Raw genomic sequence first — 7838 nt, 5'->3', positions numbered from 1 at the left:
GCTTGATGTTTGATGTTTATACCAACATACACACTACATTAAGTGCATGTGCTGAGTGTGATGAAACTATCTGTTCTGAATTATAATAATACAGCTTTTAGACAGCGTGTACTATCTAAGAGTGGGATCGCTGCTTGTCTTCCAGGAATTTCATACACACCTCATACCCCATGAATGTCTCAATTCAAACTGGCTTAAGCATGTGTCTAACTTTGTACAAGTTAGAATCCTCACTGACTGCAATGGCACTATGCATGTGCCTAGAGTTTGGCATGTGCTTAAAGTGCCTTGCTGAATCAGGGCCAGAATACCTGAGTATTAAGGCATGTGCAATCCTGTTTAATTCATAAAACAGGGGTCACTTCACCTGCAATAGCAAATGAGGAGTAATTAGAAATAGCAAGTGAAAAAAGACAGCAAGCGCTTTGTTACTGTTTTGTCTTTACTACGGCACTTATTCTGTTCAGCTAGGTGTTTATACCATCTGTGTAAGATTAGAGCACCTAGTTAAGAATAATTGTTAGGATATAGATATTCAGGCCTGTCTGTAAAGGCCTATACTCTAAGAATGAAAGTCTATGTTTATCATTTAGCTAGTAATAGAGGTATAGAAGAAAGAATCTGTGTAAGGGCCTTCTCTCACTGTGACAGTCTGCGGCCCTGTTCTTAGGCCAATGCCTTTGGCTAGGCAGCAGAGGCAGCCATAAGCTGGGAAGCGAACGATCACATCCTCACATTCCAGACTAGTCAATATGGGGCTGTTAGGAAGGTGATCCGATCTATCACCTCCAGAGAAAGGGAAGAGCCTAGAAGATGTAAAAGGAAATGTAGGTTGATAGTTTTCTGTCTGGTAAGAACTCACTTATCAATAGACACAGCTGGGAAACCCTTCTGTCTTTATAGATGTAGTTGTGAAATCCTCACTTCTGTATTGTTTTGTCATTATAGTTCCCACTTTGCTATTGTTTATTGGCATGGTGTCTGTCTGGTTCTGTGATTGTTTCTGTCTGCTGTATAATTAATTTTGCTTGGTGTAAACTAATTAAGGTGGTGAGATACAATTGGTTAGCTAATCATGTTACAATATGTTAGGATTGGTCAGTTAAATTTCAGTAGAATGATTGGTTAAGGTATAGCTAAGAATATTACTATATAAATTAGGGGCAAACAGGAAGTAAGTTGGGATTCGAAAATAAGGAAAAAGGAACTTGGATTTAAGCTTGCTGGAAGTTCACCCCAATAAACATCAAATTGTTTGCACCTTCGGACTTCGGGTATTGTTGCTCTCTGTTCATGCGAGAAGGACCAGGGAAGTGGGAGAGTGAAGGAATAAGCTCTCTAACAATAATCACTTTGACATTTTCCCCTTTCGCTTCCAGTATCTTGTAACATATTAAATCAGCTATTTGCATGGGGGACCCCTAAATCAGGAGATAATTTTTTCCCAAGTCACCAAAGAACCCTTCAGTTATTGCCAGCTTTCCATGCCTTTCTCCCCAAATTCTCAAAGCCCATTGTTACAGCCAGGTGTCGATTGGGCAGTTACCCTGATGGGGTGATCCCTTGAATGTAGAAAGCTGGTGCTGCTCCCACATCCACTTCAGAAAGGCTGCTTTGATCTGCTGGTAGCTCTCTGTTCTGTTCCTAGCACAGAGCTTTGATCAATCAGCAGTAGGAGTAGAGTTCAGATCAAAGTTCTCTCGGGCTCTGCATACAGCTGTTCAGCCCCTAAACTCAATTACTCCCCACACTGAGGGGAGGTGGAAAAGAATGATAAAACCAAACCCTTCCCTCTTAGTCTTTTCTGTAGGGAGATGCAAAAAGGGGAACCCTCTGTTCCTTTCTAGGGGCTGAAGCAAAGGTTGGAGGAGACTGAGGACGAAGAAGATGCTCCTACCCACAGCTGGCTTTTTGCCCTATGTTTGTCATTCATTGAAAAGGGGAATTATAGAGTTGAGTGTGTAAGGACTCAGCGAATTATAGACAAGTCAGCCTAACTTTGATACCTGGAAAAATACTGATACTGGAAAAATAATTAATCAATCAATTTGTAAGCACCTAGAGAACAATGGGCTAATAAGTAATAGGTGACATGGATTTTTCAAGACCACATCATGCCAAACCAACCTAATTTCCTTCTTTGTCAGGATTACTAGCCTAGTAGGTGGGGGGGACGGGGGACAGTAGAGAGCATACAATCATAGGACTGGAAGGGACCTTGAGAGGTCATCTAGTCCAGTCCCCTGCGCTCCTGGAAGGACTAAGTATTATCTAGACCATCCCTGACAGGAGTTTGTCTAACCTGCTCTTAAAAATCTCCAGTGATGGAGATTCCACAATCTCCCTAGGCAATTTATTCCAGTGCTTAACCACCCTGACAGTTAGGAAGTTTTTCCTAAGTCCAACCTAAACCTCCCTTGCTGCAATTTAAGCCCATTGCTTCTTGCCCTATACTCAGAGGTTAAGAAGAACAAATTTTCTCCCTCCTCCTTGTGATATGATGTATCTTGATTTTTAGTAATGTTTTGGACACAGTCCCACATGCCATTCCCATAAGCAAACTAGGGAAACTACAAGGTGGGTGCAAAACTGGTGTAAAGACCCTACTCAGAGAGTAGTAATAAGTGGCTGGCTGTCAAATTGCGGGGAGCATATCTAATGGGGTACCACAGGAATCTCTCTTGGGTCCAGTACTAGTCAATATTTTAATTAATGACTTGGATAATGGGGTGAAGAGCATGTTTAGAAAGATTGCAGGTGACTCCAAGCTGGGAGGGGTTGCAAGCACTTTGGAAGACAGAATTAGAATTTAAAACCACCTTAACAAATTGGAGAACTGGTCTGAAATCAAGATGAAATTTAATAAAGACAAGTGCAAAGTAATACAGTTAGGAAGGAAAAGTCAAATGCACAACTACAAAATCGGGTATAACTTTCTGGGTTATAGTGGACCACAAATTGAATATAAGTCAACAATGTTGTGCAGATGTGAAAAAGGCTAATATAATTCTGGGGTGTATTAACAGGAATTCCATAGGTAAGACACGGGAACTAATTGTCCCACTCTACTCAGCACTAGTGAGCTCTCAGCTGGAGTATTATTTCCAGTTCTTGGTCCCACTGTTTATGAAAGAGGTGGACAAATTGGAGAAAGTCCAGTAGAGAATCACCAAAATTATAAATGGTTTAGAAAAATTATTAATGACTTATGAGGAAAGGTTAACAAAATGGGCATGTTTAGTCTTAAGAAAAGAAGTCTGAGTGGAGATCTGATAAGTCTTCAAATATGTTAAGGGCTGCTAAGAGGATGGTGTTCTCCCTGTCCACTGAAGGTAGGACAAGAACAGCCAAGGAGATTTATAATTAGAAAGTTTTTCATAATATCTAACCTAGGTTAGTTAAGCTCTGGAACAGGCTTCCAAGGGAGGTTGTGACATCCCCGTCACTGGAGGTTTTAAAAAAAAGTTAGACAAATGCCTGTCAGAGATGGTCGATTGTTACGTGGTGCTTCCTCAGAGCTGGGGCTGGACTAGACGACCTATCGAGGTCCCTTCCACTCTTATGTTTCTATGATTCTATGATATTCTTGAAAATGTATACCAACCTGCTCTCCCCAGAATGATTGGGTCAGTGGATCCACATAGTCACAGAGCCACTGGCCCTATTCCCAGCTCCACCTACCTTTAAAATTCTGCTTCCTGCTGGCAGGCAGAGATCCTGAACCCTTTGCACAGATGCCTGCCATCCTACTTCTCTCCCTCTTCAGAGGCTTCGTACTGGTTTCACTGTATTTTGGGTCTTCCACGTGTGTGAGTGATTGGGTTTAATGCTTAGGCCAAATCCTCAAAAGCATTTAAGCCCCTAATTTCTATTACTGGAGGTTAGGAGCCTAAATGCCTTTGTGAATCTGGGCCTTAGTGCTCATGTGGTTGGTCTCACTTCCACTCTCATACACATGAAAGATGATGAGACATCTGCCAGAATCAGATTTTGCAAATATATCTTTGTGTTAACACAGAACCACACTTAACTTGCTTAACCCTTCCCTAAAAAGGATTAAACCGGGGCAGATTCTCCTCTTCATGCATAGGCATTACTTCTATTCAGCGCTGGATTAAGGCAATATGGGGCCCTGGGCTCACCTTAACATGACCCCACTCCATGCCAAGTTCATCTTTCTGTCTTCAGACTGATATTTTAACATGGCAAGCACAAAGTGGTACAATTTTCCACTGCAGATATGACTGCATTTCATTAGTGGGTGATGGACCAGTAGAAAGATGTAGAGCAAAATTCTGCTCTTCTTTCTGCAAAGGGAATCTCTAGCACACATCTGAGGTGTAGATCTTCCACTGACAACAGTTTTATGATCCAAATTTGCAATGGATGTCCATGTTATACAGTTAAGCGTTCTGCAGTACTGGCTGGAGAAAGAATTTTTGCCTCTACTCAGTAAAACAACTCAGGCATCAGGTTTTCTGGATGAAAGGACAGAGGTAGTAGATTATACATGGATAATGTTAGTGTGAGTTATGCACATGTACTGGCAGTGAAGCTGTATGAAACTCATGGCAATCTCAGGGCGGGTTTATTCAATCCTTTATTTTACTTCATTTGGTTCTACACACACCTTACTCCAGAGTTTTGCTTTGAGAGCTGGAATTCAAATGAATCCCAAAAATTCAAACTTGGAACAGATAGAGAAACATACCAAATACCACTGTCATGTCAAAAGGTGCCTGTTTGCCAGCTTAACTTCTGGCAAAGCAATCTTTGGCTTCATATTTTGGTAGGTATGGGGAGCCCATCAAATTGAATCCACCCTCCTCTGTTTCACCCCAAGGAGAACATGTTATGACATGACACCACCAGTTTTGGCATAGTTTCAGGTTGAAACAACGTGAAACCACAAAAAAAATTTTAAATGGTTTACATATAAAACCATTAACAGGGCCAAGGTTTGCTGAAGTAACTGGAAACTGTCACCCAGATTCAACAAAAAGTTTATAAACTTTGGCAAAAGTGATCTGAGTTTTCTACCTATCCATTCACTCACCCACTTAAATGGTCCTGAGCACTGTAGTACCTAAGCGTGTTTGTTGCTTACAGAATCCCAAACCAGTTCCAGAATTGTTTATGAAAATTTTGCACGATTTTTCGCTAACTAAGAAGAGAACGTACTCCAGTGGATGTCACAGGATGATTAACAGAGGCTCTTGTCATGTTTTCAAGCTTTAGTATGTCTCAGGCTTCATTTGGAGAAATCTTACTAAGATTTTTCTTTTTAAATAATAGACTATTCCATTTGATTAAAAATAAAATCAGGCCTCAAAAATTGCCTGGATTTTGTGGATGTTTGTGCATTAATACATGACTTTAACATAGCAGATAGAAATATTTTCCAAAAGTAGTTTCTGAAAACCTGTCATTGCACTATCAGGAGCTCACCCAGCTGTCAGAATCTGAGCATCTTTCCATTGCCGTGGGAAAAGATATTTTGACATCTGCAATGCACCAGCAACATTTTGCATCACAAAGAATAACAGACTCATGGGAGGAAGTATCTCCAAGGAAGAATTCTCAGCTTTTTAGATTTGTCTATATGAATCCTTTACCTTTAGTCATCACACACCCTGGTAATATTCTGTGCTTCGCTGTGACTGGGTAATGTTTATTCATCATTTCTGAGACTGTAGATATTACCCTGGGAAATTTAAAAAGAAAAACTTTCTCAAAACATCAGAAAAGAACATGAACCTGGGAAATTTCATGGGACATGCTAATCAGATCATATGGCTTTCTCAGCTTTCCTCATAAGTACTGATTTCTGCTCAGTGTCTTGTTTGCTCCGTTTTCTCAAAGAGCAAGAAGGAAAGGAGGGTTATAGAAAATAATAGCCTGCCTGCACATTTCCACATTTTGTAAATCACCCATCAACAGCTTCTATGGACAATGTTATGTTGCTTTAACTTTCTGAATATGATTGCTCACCCAGAACATGATGTATGAGTAATATGAGTAATGATTGATTTAGAAATGATGAATGAAACCTGAGATCAGGGCTCTAGAAATATATAAAGTCTCATAGTTTGGTGTATAGGTTTTCCAAATAAAAGGAATTTGAAGACTGGTTTAAATTAGAGAAAAGTAACTGATAGTGACATCATAGGGGTTCCACATTTAATTGTCCTCAATTATTTCTATATCTGATCTTCCCCATTTACAAGTTTAAAGAGGATTTTTCTAACTTGGTATTGCAATCTCTGATCTGAAAATCAACCTGAATTCTTGCTGCCTCTTGTATTTATCATCACCATTAAGAAAGACTCAGTAATCAGAATTTAGCTAGGAGGTTTGTTGCGCATTCATGAAGCAAAATCACCAATTCAGAGGTGTGTTCGCTCTGCAGTGCCTAATGCAGCAACGACTTGTTTTATTAGTAATTAAGCAGATAAGTAACCTTACAGGGAGCTAGCTTGAGCACACGTGAACTTAAATGAAAGCAGCAGTCAATTCTGCTACCCTAGTTATGTTTGCAATGATTCTCACATTTAAAAGGTTAAAACAAATTCTCAGCATTGGATGCCTGGCAATTCAGTCTTAACTTCGACCCCAACTTTTTCCCCTCCAAGGTCACCTCTCTCTCTCTCTCTCTCTCTCACACACACTCTCTGGACCGGTGGTTCTCAACTTGTTTACCATTGTGGGCCGCATATGAGCTCTCTCTGTGTTATGTGGGCCGCATCCACACAATATTTATACTATCTGTACAGCCCTGAGGATATCAGATGACCCGCAGCTGTGTGCTGATTGGGCCACGGGTTGAGAACCTCAGCTCTGGGCTGTTTCCATGATCCTTTCTCACAGATTCCAGAGGGTCAGTCTTTTTCTAAGTCATGTCCTTTCTGCTACCATGCCTATCTTTGCTCAGATAAACGCTCCTCTCTCACTGCTATTCTCACAGGTAGTGCCCTGGGTGTGCATAGTCTACCGTGACAGCAGCAGAACATTCCTCTGCCACCACAGCATGTGGGATAATAAAGGCAGCCATATTTTGATGGTACAAGCTGTAAATTGTTTTATGTAATTAGAAAAATATGTTTTCTTGGGCTCTGTAAAAGTTTCCCCGGGGGAACGAAAGCACAGTCTTTTCTAAATGTGGTTACACCGGTCAGGACACCCGTCAAACCTTGTTTAAAAACGGTCATACGGGTCTCATTGGTTTCTCTTACACTTGGCTTTCCTTGTATCATTGACAGGGAGCTACCACACACAAAGAATGGTGCACAGCTGCTTAGTGCCCTTGCTCAACACTGAAGAGGCTTAAAAAGAAGAAGGGTTTCTTCTGGCTGTGTATACACTACTGCTCATGTTGGTATAAGTTATGTCACTCGGGTGTGAATAAGCCACCCCCCAGGAGCGACGTAAGTCACACCGACCTAAGCACTGGTGTTGACAGCGCTTTGTCAGTGGGAGAGCGTCTCCTGGCGACATAGCTCCTGCCGCTCGAGGAGACTGGAGTAATTAAGTCGACAGGAGAACTCTCTCCTGTTGGCTTAGAGCATTTGCACTAGCAGCACTACAGAGGGGCAGCTGCATCGGTGCAGCCGTGCCGCTGTAAGCTCTGGAGTATAGCCGTAGCCTTAGGGATCACATCTGAAATGTCAACGTCTGTTTGCATGTCAGTGGGATGGTGGTGGCTGTTCAGTTAAAATCTGAAGACATAAGGGGAGGGAGGGATGGTGACCAAAATTATAATTTTTAGATTAGAAGATGGGGATTCTTATAGAATGCAAAATCCAGAGGCACTTTGAAATGAGTATTAGCAGGATGCTTTA

Source organism: Natator depressus, chromosome 3 (assembly GCF_965152275.1).
Source record: "Natator depressus isolate rNatDep1 chromosome 3, rNatDep2.hap1, whole genome shotgun sequence".
NCBI classification, from domain to species: Eukaryota; Metazoa; Chordata; order Testudines; family Cheloniidae; genus Natator; species Natator depressus.
This window is presented reverse-complemented; position numbering follows the sequence as displayed.